The sequence below is a fragment of the Podarcis melisellensis genome, assembly GCF_964234715.1.
Source record: "Podarcis melisellensis genome assembly, chromosome: 4".
NCBI lineage: Eukaryota > Metazoa > Chordata > Lepidosauria > Squamata > Lacertidae > Podarcis > Podarcis melisellensis.
The window spans coordinates 58,146,315-58,163,697 of record NC_138531.1 but is presented as its reverse complement, the minus strand read 5'-3'; the positions used below and the strand labels follow the sequence as shown (position 1 = coordinate 58,163,697).

Sequence of the window (17,383 nt, the reverse complement as noted above, 5' to 3'; positions counted from 1 at the left end):
TTAAATATCTTTTCAGTTTTGGAGTTGACATCCCTTGGAAATGAATGTAAGGCAAAAATAATTGTAAATCTTTTCCTAAAGAAAGAATTATGTGATGATAAATTTGGCAGACAATGCTACAGATCATATGAGGATAATTCCTTTTAAGATAAATTTTGGAATCACTGGATTGCTTTGGGGAAAGTTGTTTATCTTGTATCCTCAGAAAATATTCCACCTCCCTTACCCCACCTCATGATAGTTAAAAGCTATCATGGACTCCAGATATTTTTTTGTAATTTTTTTTGTTCTTTATCCTTGTACTTATTTCAGTTCCAGAAAATGACAGCGTATTGTTCAATATTTACATTCTGTTTTTCGTTAAATGCCTCTAGATGCAATGCAAAGCTAGTACATACACTCCTTGTCATAGTGAACTCACCAAGTGGGTGCCAACAGATTTGTAGCCATAATGGACCCACTAAGAACCAGGAGGGAGGTATTGGCATGCTTGTGGGAGAGGCCTGAGTTTTTCAAAAGTACAAAACAAGATGCAAAATGTTGACTCTAATTTGGAAAAGAAAGACAAAAGATGGGGAAGAGAAAATGAAAGGTACTGGTGGAGGAGGCTATAGCGGGCTGACTTGAATCCTGAAGAGAACTAATCCTATTTGGAGGTAAGACTGAGACTACATTGCAACATTTTCTTGGAGGTTCCTCTTCTTTTGTCTTAAATTAGACCTTTTAAAGCAACCTTATACTTTGGGTTGGATCCCGGTACACCTTTCTGAAAGTGGCCTGTGTTGCATGAAGTCTTCAACTAGCACTTGTCCAATAATGTGTGGAACAGGGCTACTGCCAGAATTTCTTGTTGTCGTGCATCTCTAGATCAGTTCCATTGTTTCAGGTTTAAATGAAAATCATTACATGGAGCCATGGTAGATGCATATTTTCCATAGTGTTTCTGATATAGATGTGTACTATCAAGGGAGCCAGGGTGTGCAGTGAATGCCTTGGGTTGTACATACTTCAGTGAACATGTTCAGTGAACAGTGAGCAAAGAGTGAAATTGCCCATAGTGTAGCAATGTGAACTTTATACCAGATGCAAAGGCAGCACACAGAGGCAACAATTATGCTGCCCAGATTAATGTATTCTGAACTATTCTGAATCTAGCCTGTGATTCCCTAAATATAATTAATTGTATGTTCATGAGTGCTACCAGTCTTGCAAGCCTGGACCTGTGTCTTCTATGTAGAACTTGTCAACTTGTAGTTTACTAGTCAGCATGCTGCCTGTCCTCCTTGCTTATTCATTTTGGACATTTTAAATGCAGTGTTACTGTCAAATTAAAAATGGATTAACTGTGTAAGATCTGACTGAATACATTGTCTCTAAAACATGACATTGCAAACGGATTGCATTTCTACTTTGATGAGATCCTCAAGTGATGTATGTGTGCTCAAAGTTTTAAATGTCAGTACATTTAATCCTCAGCTTCGTCTGTTTCTACACAGAGACCCATTCAGTTCAGCTGAGATATGGAAAGAAAATACCTATTGACTGCAGGATGAGACACTTTTATCACACATGGCAGTTATTCATTTCTATGTACAAAGTGATTTAGCAGCCGACAACTGTCAGCCACAGCCATGTCTCCCTGCTATGCGATTTGTGGCTCCACAGAATACAAAATGTGCTCGATTCTGCAATCTGCTTGGCACAACTCCTTTCCGTACAGCTTTGGCAAGATAAGTTCTGGGCTAGATGTGAAGAGCCCATACTGCAGCTCTTCCTTATCCCAGATCCGTCTTTCCCAGAAAGCTGGTTTGGGGAGCAGCATTGCAGACATCTTCCTTGGCACTTCCACTGTCTTACCTTTCTTTGGCGGTGTGCTGCAATTGCTTCTGTGCTGCCTACATAAAGAAGGGCCCAGCTAAACAGACATAAGTGGTTAGACTTGTGCTAAATCTCTTTTGTTGCAGAGGCATTCACATAATACATGACAACAGTACCATGAGGACAAGTATTCCATAGTTTCAGAATAAGAAAGTACTGAGAACTTTTTTCCATAGTTTCATATACCTTGCTACATAATATACCAAGAATGATTTTTACCCCAGACCACCCATAGAATAAAACCTGGGCTAGAAATTCAAACCAAGCTCAAAATAATATTCTAGCCAAAAAATTGTTCACTTGCCTAATAAATATCACAACTGCCAAATCAAAACTGAAATGTAAATCATGAAGAAATGCATTCCTTAATTGGCTTAGGACCTCTTTCAACAATTTATGTTTCCCATTGTAGTACTAAGATTTTTAAAACTTTATGGACATTGGGGGGGAAATGCTTTCGTCTGATCAGTTGTATTATAGCTGCTTAAGCAAATCACTTGGGAGGGATATAAAGCATACCTCTGTTAAGGGCAAGGTGGTTAAAATATTTTCCATCTGTTTGTAAAACTTGTTATTTGAAATCACCCACGGCTATAATACGTTTAAGAAACTAAATTACATAGCATTGTGTGCCAAGCCTCTCTGTTAAGAGACTAAAACATTATAAATGTGTGTATTCAGCCAAAAGATTTATCCACAAAGAATCTCTAATAGCTTTTATCCTGAGAGCTCCTTCAGTTGTTATGTAGAAGAGGGGAAAGTGAGCTTCTGCTTCTTTCCTCTCTATGGGAATGTGTGAAGTAGGACTTGCAGATGTAGCAAGAGGAGCTGATTGTCTGGGACTAATCCTTCAGCCCCATTTTGCACATCACTGCTGAAGCAGGAAAAGCAGAAGCACAACTGAAGTATTTGTCACTGTTCCAGTGCTCCCTTCAAAGTGTGTGTATATGTGTGTCACACACATAGAGAGTGGTGTGGCTGTCAGTGCTACTATGTATGTGTGATGGGAGCCTATGGAATGTTTGGTTTTGTTCCAGACCACTTAAGTTCTTCAGATGCCACATATCAGCAACTGAACCATATTTATGTAACAAAATATGTCTGAGAAATTCATTCTTTGAGAATTCTGATACGAACTTACCTTCCAAATTCAGTTGCTCCAGAGTTTTCCTCGTGAAAACTTGCTCATTACTACTGAAAACTGGAATTGACGTTTGCTCCGATTGGAAGCTAAAGAGTTGGTTTTCACGAGGAAAGCTTTGGGGGAGGGGAACCTGCTTGGACACAGAGCTTTTAAGTGCACACCTATGTCTGGAAAGAGTGGGGCAAAAAGCAAATGTGGATAAGCCCTTAATTATGGTTTGTCTGTTTTTAAAAGTTTGTTTCACTGTTTTGAATTTTTCATCACTAATCTCCTTAGATATTTCTTAAAGCAGAAAAGCCGGGTAAAACTGGATAGCAGACCATTCTACTGCTCTACATAGTTCCATCATTTTGAAGCACATATTATCTTCAGGTGCCTGAGAGATAATTTCTTAGAAGCCCACCTATGTGATTATGCATTTCTTTGGGGTTTGCCTATTGATATAATCTTCAAGAATCCTCATCATGAAGGGCAGCTGCCATTAATTCAAGAGCAAGAGAAGCCAAGGTTGGACCTCATGAACACCCAGCTTTCAGAAAAATACACGGGGAAATACTACATTTATTTCTTTGAAATAATTCTCACTTTCCACCAAAGAGTTCAGGGTTGCAGGTTGCATGATACCCATATGAAGTAGATTAGACTGACACACTAAGACTGCTTGCTCCAAATGCCTTGCTGTTTATTTAATGAACGTATAGTGAACATTCATGAACTAACATCAAATTTTGACTCAAGTAGTATGCATAACGTAGCACCAATAGCATTCCAGGGTACAGGCAAGAAACTATAGAGCTACTGATTCAAATACCCTATTGCTGAATATTCATGTGGTTGCCATAAATTTTACTACCATTTTTTTACCACCTCCTGAACACAACCAGTTTTGATGTGGGTTTGTGCACATATGTGTGTGTTTGTGAGTAGCAATATCTAGCAAACTGTAGACCAACAGAAGTATTAGTAGCTTAAGCAGCATGCAAAGGAAAGACCATCACCAGCTGATATTTATAGATTCACCTTTGTTCCTCATACAAGATGGAATACTTATTCCATGTAAGATGTGTACAAAATGTATAGTTTTAATGGATGAATGCACTGAAAGCTTTGAAAAGTGCATATGTTATGTTTTTAAACTCTGTATTTACATAGGCAGTATGAACAAAATTCATACAGTTTAAATGTGAACTTTTCAGGTGTATGACTGCTAGTGAGGCTGAAACAGAAATGAATTAGTTGCTCAGTCCATAGGATGAAATGATGAAGGCTGTAGTCCTACACACAGTTTAATTCTCATTGATTTCAAGGGTATATGAGCTGCCATGTGCAGACTTTTAGCCCATCCCCCCACCGAAGTCATAAACTTAAGGATTGCTTTGTCTTTATTGGAAATTAAACTTAGATATTTCTGTATGATGTAATGTTTTGCATAAAGTTTTAAGAAAATTTAGAAACATCTGTCTTATATTAAGGCTATCAAATGACAAATATAACAGTCCAAATAAAAACTTCCCATATTGGAAAATTATGCTTCTTTCTTTGGCAGAGAGATTGCTTTGCATTTGTTTAATTCCCTTATACTATTCAGGCTCTTTGCTGTAATCTGCCTCTTCAATAAAAATAAACTCCTGTGTTAAATATGCAATTAGTTATTGCGTATATACAGAAACAAAGCCTCTGCACACATCTTTTTCAAACCTGTGTTTATGGTAGCTGTGAGTCATTCACCTTGGCAAATAGAGAACAAGTTTTCATAGCCTTTCAGAATGTGGTAATTATTCTGCATCTACTTAATATTTAGAGTTAATTACATTTTGAACAATGATTTTTCTTCTTGTTTTTAATCCAGCCATTGGAATCTTACCAAAATGTTCTAATGCTTTACTTCTAAAAATATTGGCTCAGTAATTTTCAAAGAAATTCTTATTATCACAAAAAGGGTTATTAAAGCAAATATGAACTTTAAATACTTAACAGATTTACAGGGTGCCCTGTTTGTGGAATAGACATGAAATTCATATGTTGAAAGAATTAATATTCTGCACCTCAGAACTTTTGATGTAGCTCAGTAGAGCAGTACTTCCTCATGCAGTGCTTAGTCAAACTATGGAACTTGCTCCCCCAGGAGAAACTTGGGTGGCTTAAGACAAATTCATGTAGGAGAGGGCTGTCAATAGCTTCTATGCCTATGCTCTGCCTCCACAGTTGGAGCCAGCAGTGCTTCTGAGTGCCAGTTGCTGGAAACCGCAGAGGGGAGAATGCTCTTGTACCCATGTTCTAGTCCCTGGCTTTCCACAGGTATCTGGTTGACCACTGACTTCATTTTTTGTAATTAGTTAATTACCAAGTGAGGCCCTACAGGACTTTCTGCAACTGCCACACAACACTTTATTGAGAGATGTAGGAGAAGACAGTGTTGAAACATCTGCCTTTTGTATTGCTGGAATGTACCAATGCACAAAGTTAAGAGCCACAGCCATTGCTCTGGCCACTTTAGTCTTTGGCCTCCATTATCATGTGGCCCCTGGAAGGTTTTCCATGACAAAATATGCCCTTGGGCTGAAAAAGCTTTTCCATCTCTGGATATTTGGAAGCATTACATGAGAATGCCTGTTATCCCTCACCCCCTACTTCCTTTTTCCTTTAGCCCCTGAATCTTTGCAACTGCTGGCAAATCAAAAGCAACCATATATTTTACTGCTGAGAGATACTCAATAAACTACTTTTCAGAATTAAGCCACTTCAAGTACTGATGGTGAAAAGCTTCATTTTGTATAAGCAATAAGCTGATAGCTTTGATATATAAACAATCTGCGGACTGAGAGGCCACTAAAAATAATCAGACACAAGTTGGATAGATAAGTATGTTTTTCTTTCTTAAGAGCATACTGAAGAGGCCGTTTTAACAAAGAATAAAAACGTTCTTCTGCTAGTTTTAGGATTTACAGTATTACTAATTTGAAACAGGAAAGAATAACTTAATATCATGACAGTTTTAAACATCTGAGGACAACTGGGAATATTGCTATTGAAAATGCAAACAGAAAAAGAGAGAACCTGAGAACGCCTCTTGTGTATGTACAAACTTACAGAGGAAGTAATTGTGGCTTCATAGCTAAGATGGAGTCAGAAACTGGCTCGTCTCATGTTCCATAAAGACATAATTCAGTCACATCCTTTGCAGGATTTATAGTCAATGTGAGCTTTTTGGAAAATGTGTATAAATCTTGTTCACAGGACACAGTCAGATAAAGGCATGGAGAACCTGCATATAAACAGTGAATCAAGTACATTGGCCAGTTCATAGTTTCCAAGTAGCAAATATGCACAACTTCAAAATATGCACAAAGTTCTGTATATATTTCCCATGAAATGTACAGTTGTCTAGAAACTTTGCCTGTTGCCTGGCCAGTATATGAAATTCAAGGGGATAGTTTATATTTTTAATGTATGTATGTGACCAATAGCCAACACAACTCTCATCAGTTCGCATTTACAATAATGACCTGTCAGCCTGTGCACATTTACTACAATTTATGAACATTCAGCTGCCAAATCATACCAACATCATTTCCTCTGTTTACAGTTTCTTGGCAGGGTGGGGGTGGAGTGCCATCGCTTTTGTAACTAAACGGCACCATGCACACACAAAACAGAGGGGTCAGCAGATTCAGAAAAATCCCAAGGTTTGTAGACATGCATATGTTATTTTAAAAAGAAAGGAAAGGGACCTCAGAAGAGCAGAGAACAGGTGAATTCAGGCTGCGCATGCATGCTTTCTCGCATGCAGATTGGGAAAGGGAGAAGGAGCATGCCAAGGGCATTAAGCTGCCCCCCAGCCAGCATGGCCCCCTCTTCCCCCCAAGTGCCCCAGTATTCCCTTCAAAGCTCTCAGCTGAGACACTATACAGTCCTTGAAAGCAAGGATCAGGCCACACACCAGAGCCAGCTGAGTCCATGCCTTCAAAATGTGTGTTTTCATGTGATAAGGCTTTCTTCTTCAGGGAAGCCTTCCCACCTGAGAAAAGGAAGCCACTCCCACACCTCCGTGTAACATTTCGTTGTAGGGCCCAACTGCATACTTTGTGTTTTTTGTTTTTGTTTAAAGGTGCGTACTCCGGTCTTTGACAGCATGTACTTCAAAGCACATTTAGAACTTAGTAAAGTGCGTGAACATTCAGTAAAGTGGGGTGGACCTATATGCATGTCTGCCTGCCTAAAATGGACTGGTTGGGGCAGCAATATATAAGTCATTATAGTTGAAATCTGCTGAATATTTTCTGCAACCACACACACCTTCGCAGGGCAGCTCACTCAGTCTTAGGGAAAGGCATGTTCAAGAAAAAGTTCTATGGGCACGTGGAAGTAAACAGAAATTCATGCACATGCAAGTTATTCCATTTACTTGAATAAGTTCGTTCCTTAAAATGAAACAGAAAACCAATTGAAGCAAATGCAGTTTTTGCTAAAACCATTGCTTTGAGAGAATAAGTTTTCCATAACAAAGAAATACACTGTAACACTTTTATTGATTTTAGGTGAGTTGAATATAAGTTACATATACTGTACTGCCGAATAGAACTTTTATTATTACTTGCATGCAATGGATAAAATGTATAGAAAATATTGTAGCTATATATGGCAGTGCAACCATGGCCACATTTACCAGTATGGAAACAATGAAAATATTGGTATAAAAGGACCTCCGTTCCTCCCGTCACCAGGCCCCTGCCCTGATCATTTATTCCTGGTCAGCTGGTTTGATAGCATAAAGAAAAGCATCAAGAACCGTTGTTGAGCATCCTACATACCTCTTATGGTCCTCCATAGTTTTGAATCACACATTCTAATTACAGCATTACATACTTTGTTCAGATCTTGGTGTCAAATATGGAGTGAAATCATCTCAAGCACAAATGAATTGCCTAGTAATTTCTCAGTGGCACTTCTACAATTCCTCAGTAATGCAAATTGTTTATCATATCAAAACATATTTCATATTAAGACCATGCACTGATTATATGAGAGGGAAAGAAAGAGAAAGGATGTGATGAGATTGTGCCCAAGGCTATAAACTTATTTAAAATCCTATCCCTAAATTTGTTTTACTTGGAACCAAGATCAATTGATTTTAGTAGTATTTGCTTCCAAATGGTATTTTTAATATTACAACTTTACATTACAATTTTACTTTTCCTGTCATTAAGCTATCACTATGTTCTTATTTCACATTTCTTCGGGGCTTGTACACTTGCACACATTTAGACAAATGCCTACACTCACGCTTCTTTTCTATGAAGAGGAGCAGATATCACAGTGCTATTGTCACAAGCATTTTATAATAGGTTAGATCTAAATGTTCCCTTCTTCCAATGGAAGGAGCTTCTTATGAAATAAGACTCCTTTCATGAGAGGAAACTCCTTCTGTCAGAGAAAGGAAACCTATGCCTCCAGCCCAATAAAGACCTGACCATTTTAGAACATCAAAGTTTCCATGGTGGTTTATGAAACCGGAACTATTATAAACTCCAAACAGGCTTCAGTGTACTCACTGAGCTGGTTCACATGTAATTCCCAACCATGGTTTGGTGTTGTATGAATGAGAGTCACGTTCATCCACTCCCTTCTCTTCTTCCCATCTCCTCTTCATTCTACTATTGCATGTTTTGCTTACCTGGCTTCTTAACTTGCAGCAAATCATATATCCAGTTGGGTGATCTGTAGTTTTTACATAGCTAGCCTGCAGACCAGAATTAGAAACCATATTTGAATGTACTAGAGTACAGGATAAAAGTTAAGAAACAGGTTTGTGGGATTTCAGTGGTGGGAGGGTGAAAGCCGCTCTGCCCCACATAAATACACAAACACTCCCAGTCATCCTTGGGACCCTGTGCTGGCCACCTTTGAAAGATAAATTATCCACATAAGGGTGAGATACATGATTAGCATCAAGGGTAGTTTGAGGGTGTAAAACCAAGTGTACCTTAAGTAATCATCTCTTCAGAATTCTTCAAATTTTGAACTCAAAACCAAAAGTTATTGATTGGCCCCCAGTGCTTACACCAGATCCAACTAACTGGCCTTGCAAGTGGAAGATCAAAGAAGGACTTTTTCTAGCACAGTGGGGCTGTCCTCTCCTTGTATGCCCTCCACACCCCAAATTGGCTGAGGGTCAGGTTGGAAGAACCTCCCAGGACAGTTCACAGAGGGAGAAGAGGGGAGATGGTTCTGCTGGGCAAGCAGATTGAACGTTTGTAACAGTGTGACACTGAATTCCTCCCATGGTGTCCAATTTTTTGATAGGAAAAAGGCAGAGCACCTTCCGGTGGACTGTACAGAGTCTAGAAGGGAATGGTGAGGATTTTCTACAATACCAGTTTTTACATGCTGAACTGGATACTACTGTTTAGAATGTGGGTTGTTGCCCACAGACTAGGGAGACTGAAAAATAGTAATATTTAGGTTTAGGTTAAATGTATTTAGGTTAAATGTAATCCAGAAAGCATAATGCACCTTAATTTGGGTGGGAAGAAATTCTGCATTTCAGTGGTAGGTTGCTGGTGTGGTGGGGAAAAGCACTTTAAAAACAGTAGGTAAATGGATGTTAATACTTAAACCATTATTCTGCATAGTGCAGGAGTGGGGAATGTATGACTCCCCACATGTGGCTGAATTACAAGTTTCATCATCACTGAGACCATTGGTCATGCTTGCTGTGGCTGATGGAAGGCCAACAACTTCTGGAAGTGTACCCCTGAACATGAGTCTAAATATATATGTTTACAAAATGCCTGTTTGTAAATAGCAACAAGTTGTGTGGTTTCAGAGTAAGAATAAGTACCCGGTTTTCAATGTATCAAACCCGGTTGACACGTAGTTTGAGTGTGGCTTAGGAATTGGAAAACAGGGCTAAGATGAAGCCATTCATACTGTGGAAACACAAGTGGCTTTCTTGGCAGACTGCTTTGAAGACGATTACAGTGATATTGCAATCTCGGTGTTGATTGTGGCATGGTTGGGCACATCTATAATTTTTGCCTAGATCTAATCAGCAGCTAATAAAGAAAGTGGGGAGGAGGGAGTAGCTAGAATAAATATACAGTATATCAGGAAGGAAAATATTTAGGGAATGTTGCATTCAGGAAAACAAAACAAGCAAGCACTGCTTTAAATTAGGAAATGTGCATTAGGGGGAAAAAATCAGTTCTGGATGTATTTGGGTGTGCTACAGAATGCATTTTCAGAGTAAGCATGTCTATCAGGGCTTTAATTGCTACACTTAGAAGAATGTCCTCTCTTCTCTACGCGCCCCACCCCCCTCAACCCGACAAGAAGCCAGAGTTAGCTGCACAAATGAACAGGCTTCACAAGAATCAGATTCTCTTTGGACGACTCTTCACATTCCCAGTCATCATTACATTTAGGCAGCACAATTCCGCCTCTGGTTGATGGGCAGAGAAAGTGGGCAGCTTGCCAGGTAGACGTTACCATGACTCCCAACCCCCAAAGGTGATGCATTTTTCAGCTAATTCAATGAAGAGTGGGCTGAACTTTGGGTATAAACTAGACAATAGCTGCCTTCGCAGTATCAGCAGAATGGTTTATGGGAATGCACTCCACATTTGGCTGAAAAAAATCATGTGACCTTACGGCTGAGATTTTGCAATGGTGCCAACGGAGACTTGGAAAGATGCAACCCCTGGCTTCTTTTCCCTCGTTCCTTATGTGGCTCAGAAAATGGTGGATCTTAATACTTGACTTTAACCAGACTCAGCAAGCAACAGAACCTTGAAGCACAACTTTGCCTTTCTTCTTCTTTTCCCTTTTTTGGCAGGCCACCAAGAGGCTGCCCCTTTCACGCCTGATACAGTCTGTTGCTTATCTGTCTCCTGATAGATGTGAGGGAAAGAGGAGGAAATCCTAAACAGAGTATTTAGGGTTAAAAAAAGAAAGAGAGCTGCATTTGAAAAGGACAAATTCAAGAGAGAGTCGTCGTTTTGTTTGAAAGGTGGCATGGCAGCATTTTGGAGGTAGTTTACGACAAGCCTTTTGGGCGTCTGGAGAATAAAAGTTTCAAGTGTTTGGATGTGCTGGCGTTGGAGCTGGGCAGACCCGACAACAGCATTGAACATGAGATCATTGCAAGCACAGTGTAAGCAACTGGCACTCTGCCTCTCTGCCCCTTGGCTTCGGCAGATTTATGCAAGCATCATTTATGAAATCAGCACAGGAGTTCAGTGGATTTTTTTCATCCTCTCCCCCCCGGCTTGCCCTGCTTCTGGTCCTGCACAGGCGGACGTCACAAGGATTGGTGCAGTTTTTGCGCAGTGCCATGTGCCTGGAATTCTGAGAAGAACGAAAAAGACGGCAGACACCCCGTTCCTCACTCCTGGATCTAGACGGTGCCTAGGAAGCTACAAAGTCTGAGTTTGGAAAGAAAGTCAACTGACTTGTTCATAAAAAATAATAAACACTGGCATGTTTAACTACAGCAGCTTCAAGATGTCTTAGGGCTTCTTAGGACATAACTAAATCAGCTGAGATGTTCGATTCATTTAAAAATGTGTTTTTGTTGCATCAGTAGGTTGCAATGAGTGATAAAGCACCTTTTGAAACAGGTATAGCAGATATTGTTAATTTGTTTTCCTTTCGTTTTGAAGCTGAAATCCTTGTCTTATTCACGCTAACGTTCTTGACCAATCACACTGCTGAAAATATCTTTTTGTTTCAGTCATGTCTGAGTACTGCTAAAAATACAATAGTAAACAGAGGCTCGAGAATGTTATGATTAACTTTGGGCCACATTTAATCTTAGCTAAGTGCTGAAGTAGTGCAAAGTCATCTTGTCTTATGGCTATGCAGGATAAATGTTGACTATAATCTCTATATGCCTTCAGGTATATAGACTGCTGCTACAAAGGAACGCAGGCTAATTTTTTTATTCCTGCTTCACAAAACTGGTACAATGGGTCAGCCCTCTCGTCAGTGCTTTGAAACAATCATGTAATTCTTCTAATGCCTATGAAAGTTTATCACTATTTCTGTCTAACTGCATTATGAAGAATTCAGTGGCATAAGGACAGAAATGAAAAGCGTGTTATTATAACTTTCATATTGCAAGTCTGGTTTTCAGTTAGTAACAATGTCTATTTTTGGATGTTTGGTAATGGAGCACTTGTCCAGAAATAGTTAGGCAGACAAAAATGCGAGGCCACGCATTCAATATTTGTTTACAAAGAAGCTATGCACAGTTACTCATGGCATTAAAGGATAATGCCGCCTCAGCAAATCAGTTTCCTTTAAACTGTTCCGTTGTTGTACAGCTTTCATATTTCTAATTAGAAATAATTTAAGTTGAAACACTGGAAAATAATTGTGCACATCAATGGGCAATGTTTGTAACCCTTTCCATACTTCTAAGTTTTGTTTTGTGTCTTTAAAAAAGCAGCTCCAACTATGAATTATAACTTAGATTAAATATTTTGAAATGATTTGTGTAAAAGTGATTGTTGTCTGTTGTGCAGGTTACACATGCTAGGGACATGAAGGGTAAATATTTCTAACAGTTTGTGGCATGATGTCAAATGTGGATTCTAACATGCTGTTTTGAACTTTGCAAGGAGTAGAGAAAAAACAAAGAACAGTGAGAAACTGCCAAGGGAGGATAATTCACATTTGACAAATATAAGTCCTTAACTAGGATTTACACTGCAGCATTAATTAGTTTGAGTATATATTTCCCCCCCCCCCAGCCGTTATAGTAAAAGAATTGCATATTGGAATTAAAATAAATATGCCAATAGATCTCCGTGCTGTAATGGAAAAGTAATTATTGTTTAGACTAAGAAGTTATTGCTTATGTGAACAGATAAATCACTGTATTTAAAAGTTTTATAGTTTTAGGCTGCAATCCTATGCAACTTTCATGAAAGTAAGAGTAAACATGCTTAGGATTGCACTTTTATCTTCCTACTCAAGTCACACTTTTTCATTTTATTAAACATGCAAATCTATTTTGTCCCTCTTTGCTTGTTTGTATCAGACAAGCTTCTATATATTTACATATTTTAAATAAGTGTGCTTTTTTCTTACTTTTGTCTAATAAATTAACTTTATATGGTCTCAGCAGGAGCACACATTTCTTTGTGCTAGTATCATGATCAAGAGACCTTCTAAAATGGATCGTATTGTAGAACATTTTAATGTTGTGTTTCTTCATTTTGTTATAGTGCTGTGAAAAATTAAAATGGAAAAGAAAACCGAAGAACTGGATCATGTAAGAACTGAATGAAGGTAATACAATGTTAAACACATATGTGACTATTTTCATATTTGAATCATGTTCTTAAAGCATTTTTAACAATTAGCATTTTATTTTAATTGAATAATACCTCTTTAATATTGATATGATTACTGAAAAAAGTGCAGTTCAACTGGCTTTTCTGTTCCTTGTTGTTTTTCTTTACAACAGAGAGAGTATTATCAGTGAAGGGAAACAAGTTAGAATTGCAGAATTAATGTAACTAAACTAACAACAGGTGTGATGTAGAATGGACTTTGGGGGATCCAGCATATATTCCACACTCATCTGTATGGTATGGTAAATGTCTGGTCAAACTTTTCCATGGCACTCCCCTAAAATAAATGTATAACTGCAAAGCTGATCTCCATATTCATAATTATGTTGTTTAAAATATGATTTTAACAATTTAAGGATAAACATTTCTGGGACGATGAATAAATTATTTGGATTAAGTTACAAATATTTTAAAAGCAGCATTGTTGCTAGATGCTCATTTCTGAAGTGGGAAATATAAATAGAATTTCTGTTGAATAATGACTAAAATGCCAAATAACTTCAGTTACTGGCCTGCAATGTCCGAAACTTAGATGCAAGTTACTTGCCCCCAAATGACAATATATCCAACCACTGACATTTGGGTCATTCTAAACATTTAGTGCTAGAACACTTTTCTTATTAAATTACCAATGAATAAAAACATTTTGAACCTGATTCGTAAGCATTAATGCTAAAGAGAACAACATTTTGATTGATTAATACCCATACAGCTAGTATTTGGATTAATCAATGAAAGACATTGACTTAAAGCTATGTGGTTAGTGTAGATGGTGTTATTTATTTATTTTTAAAAAATGATATAGCACCTCTGCCCTAAAATATATCTATGCTATGTAGGTTTTTTTTTTAGTTACAATAATGGTGTGTATGTTTATGAAAGACACTTGGAGGATAATTCCTTCAGGATGTAATCTATTTAACAAGGATTGAACCCCATTAATTCAGTGGAACTTACTTCAAAGTAGACATGGATAGGATTCGATTGTCAGAGAACCTGTTGATACTTCAGAAAGGCTGCTTCCAGATGCGGCAGAAGGCCTCATAACTTGATTCAATAAAAACTAGGATAATTTATTAATAGCCACAAGAGGAGAATTTTTTACATTTGTCATTGTTGTTCGGGTAAACATTTATGAAATTTTGAGTAAATATACTCTACCGTAACACAAATAATACAAAGTTTGCAGTATGCTGGTACTTTCACTTGGAGCAGATATGTTTTGATTCTTGGACATGATGTCTTTTCAGATTCAGTAGCTGGATTTTCATTGTTTGTAACATATCGTTCGTTCATCAGGAATCATATTAAATCTGCATAGTTTCCCTCCCCCTATTTGGTTTACAAAATTTGAGATGCTGTTATTTTGATAGCTCAAAACCCACTTGAATTTGCTACCATATAACTTTGTATCTGTTTTGTGTAGTTTTTGAACATTCAAACTGTTTCTTATCTTTCCCTTAATGTGCATTTGGAAGTTGTTGTTTGTCAACAGAAATGCTTAGCAATGATTTGTTCTAACTTGCTCCCACACTGCTTAATCTGAAAGTTGATGCCAATTGGCATAAACCCGTAGATCCGATCTTGTGGTGAAGTGTACTGCACAAGCTCGCTTCTATGGGTCTGTGTCAGTCTGGTGATCTGACCCAAATATATATATAGCAAGTCACAACTGGGGGTAAAAAAAGACTGATTTTTGAGCAACTATTGTCAAAGAGAATGGATGTTCCTTTTTTCAAATTTATATTTTGGTTTTAGCATTGCCATCATCGAACATATGAGGGAGAAATGTTCTATCTTACTATTTTTCTGTTTTGTGTTTTTATCTCTTCAAAGCAGAATACATTTAAATTCACAATACATTTCCAGAAAAGAGTATGGAAAATGGGCAACGATTAAAAGCAGTGGCTGTGTTCTGCCAAGGGAGAACTCAAAAGACCATTTGGCTTTCTGATTGTCACCTGTGGAAGTTGAAGTTGCCCAGGAATATTGGACTGACTATTCCATAGGTCAGGCATGTCCAAAGTCCGTTTAATCCGGCCCCCATGGCAGTATATGTTCTAGGGTAAAATCCTAAAAACAGCTCAACAACTCTGGGATAAAATTGTAAAAAAAAAAAAAAAAAGCTCAACAACTTTGGTCGGCCCTCACGCATGTTCGTTTCATCAATTCTGGCCCCCTTTGAAAAAAGTTTGTGCACCCCTACCATAGCTGGTAACAAGAAACCATGTGTGTACAGGGCTCCAGGTTGTGGCAGTTGGCCTCAATCCTGCAAATACTTCCAAGTGCTTAAATCCCAGTAGGATTAATAAACTCAGAAGATAAGGGTCATTTTGCACAATATAGTAAAGAGATGTTCACAGCATATCTCTGTGCTTGTTCCCAGTAAAGTGTGAGAACCATAAAGTTTGAATTGTTTGCTCACACGTAAACAAATATTGAGGGAAGTAATTGGCTAATAGACATGCTACTTATTCCTTTAAAAAAAAGCACAAGGAAATACCAGGAATAGCATCTGGCATCTTCTGCATGCCAAACATGTGCTCTAACGGTGTGGTATGGTTTAGCTATTATGTACCCTCCCAATAATGGTGTTCACCATGGAATACTTGTGGCAAGCACCACTTTTCTCTGTAACATGAATGGCCTCAAAAACATTACTTACAGGGTAAAACAATTTAAATGCATTTGCTTGATATGTACTAGGGGAAACTCACATGGATGTTCAGTATGCTCTCATGATTTGAAAGAGGGTTGCTGATTCTGTGGAAGCACACACAATATCAACAGGACAGAAGCAAACTCCTCAGTGATCCTTCCATGTTCATATTAAACATGATGGAAACTGATTAATGGTAAGTGTCTGCCATATTTGAAAGAGATGCAGAAGATCAGAAGAAGACATTGGAAGCTGTGTGCATCCGGGTTGAGGTAGTAGGTTGTATGGTTTAGAGTTACACCCTGGGAGTTAACTGTACAACCTTCTAGCTTTCCTTGGAGCACACTTGAACCATCGAGGAATTCATCATCTTTTTAATCTAATAAAGTGAACTCTGTGTAGTAAATGTATATGGAGTAATCACTCTGAAGCTTTATTGATGCTCACATACTCCTTATTACATGGTTATTTCATTTACAGCGTATTAGGAACTATGCTAACATGTTCTCCTAATGGACTGTGACTGCACATCACAGATATTTGAGAAAGAATGATGGCTACTTTAATTATATCAGCAGCAAAGCTGGAAAAGCTGACTTAATCGCTACATACAGAAACCGACAAATATTTATCTCTGCCGTTTTTCCTCTTAAGACTTATCTGAAATAGTTTAAATTTGATGTAACTAACTCTAGAGCAATACTTAACAAAAAATAATGATTTAATATGAGACTAGATCATGTGTATGTCTGCTTACACAAGTTACAGCTTCTCTGATGAATTAGTGTGACAGGTGCCCTTTAGATATTCTCACAGATGTGTTGTAACCTTTTTTCCACATGGATGGGAGTAGGAATGGACAGATCAACCATTGCTGGTTTGCATTTATTTTGTATATTTTTATTTATATTAATCTGGGGGGAGGGGTGTTTAAAAAAGCAACAGTGCAAGAAATGTAATTAAATGTGTATTTTATCTATAGGTGTATGTGTGTCTGTGTGGGTGTGGGTGTGTAGTTTATCTTAGTGTATGCATTTCCAAACACATATTCTTATACATATTGATACAATTTTAAAAGTCAAGAACTGTGGCAGAAAATTCTGAGAAGCGTGAAATCTAAGGGATAATTAAGTTCCAATCCATGTATTCACCCTGAAATTGCAAACTAGGTCAGTTCCTGAAAAATGTGGACCTAATGAAATTTTCCCCACCCCTAACTGGGAGATTATTTAAATGACTCAACTATGTGATCTATAGTAACAGTCACATGGGTTCCCCAATGCCAGTTCTATGGCATATGGGCCGGAGTGATTATTCTTTGTCTTTCCTACAAAATTGGCATTG

At 38.0% G+C, this 17,383-nt stretch overlaps 1 long non-coding RNA gene across 7 annotated transcripts in view; it reads left to right on the top strand.

Moving 5' to 3' along the window:
- Nucleotides 1-17,383, top strand: part of LOC309368254 — a 237,070-nt gene that overhangs the window by 188,807 nt on the left and 30,880 nt on the right. For all 7 annotated transcript variants that reach the window (XR_014167666.1, XR_014167667.1, XR_014167668.1 and 4 more), the window contains one exon: nucleotides 13,252-13,315. This is a non-coding gene — a long non-coding RNA (uncharacterized lncRNA). The remainder of the gene's footprint in view (nucleotides 1-13,251; nucleotides 13,316-17,383) is intronic.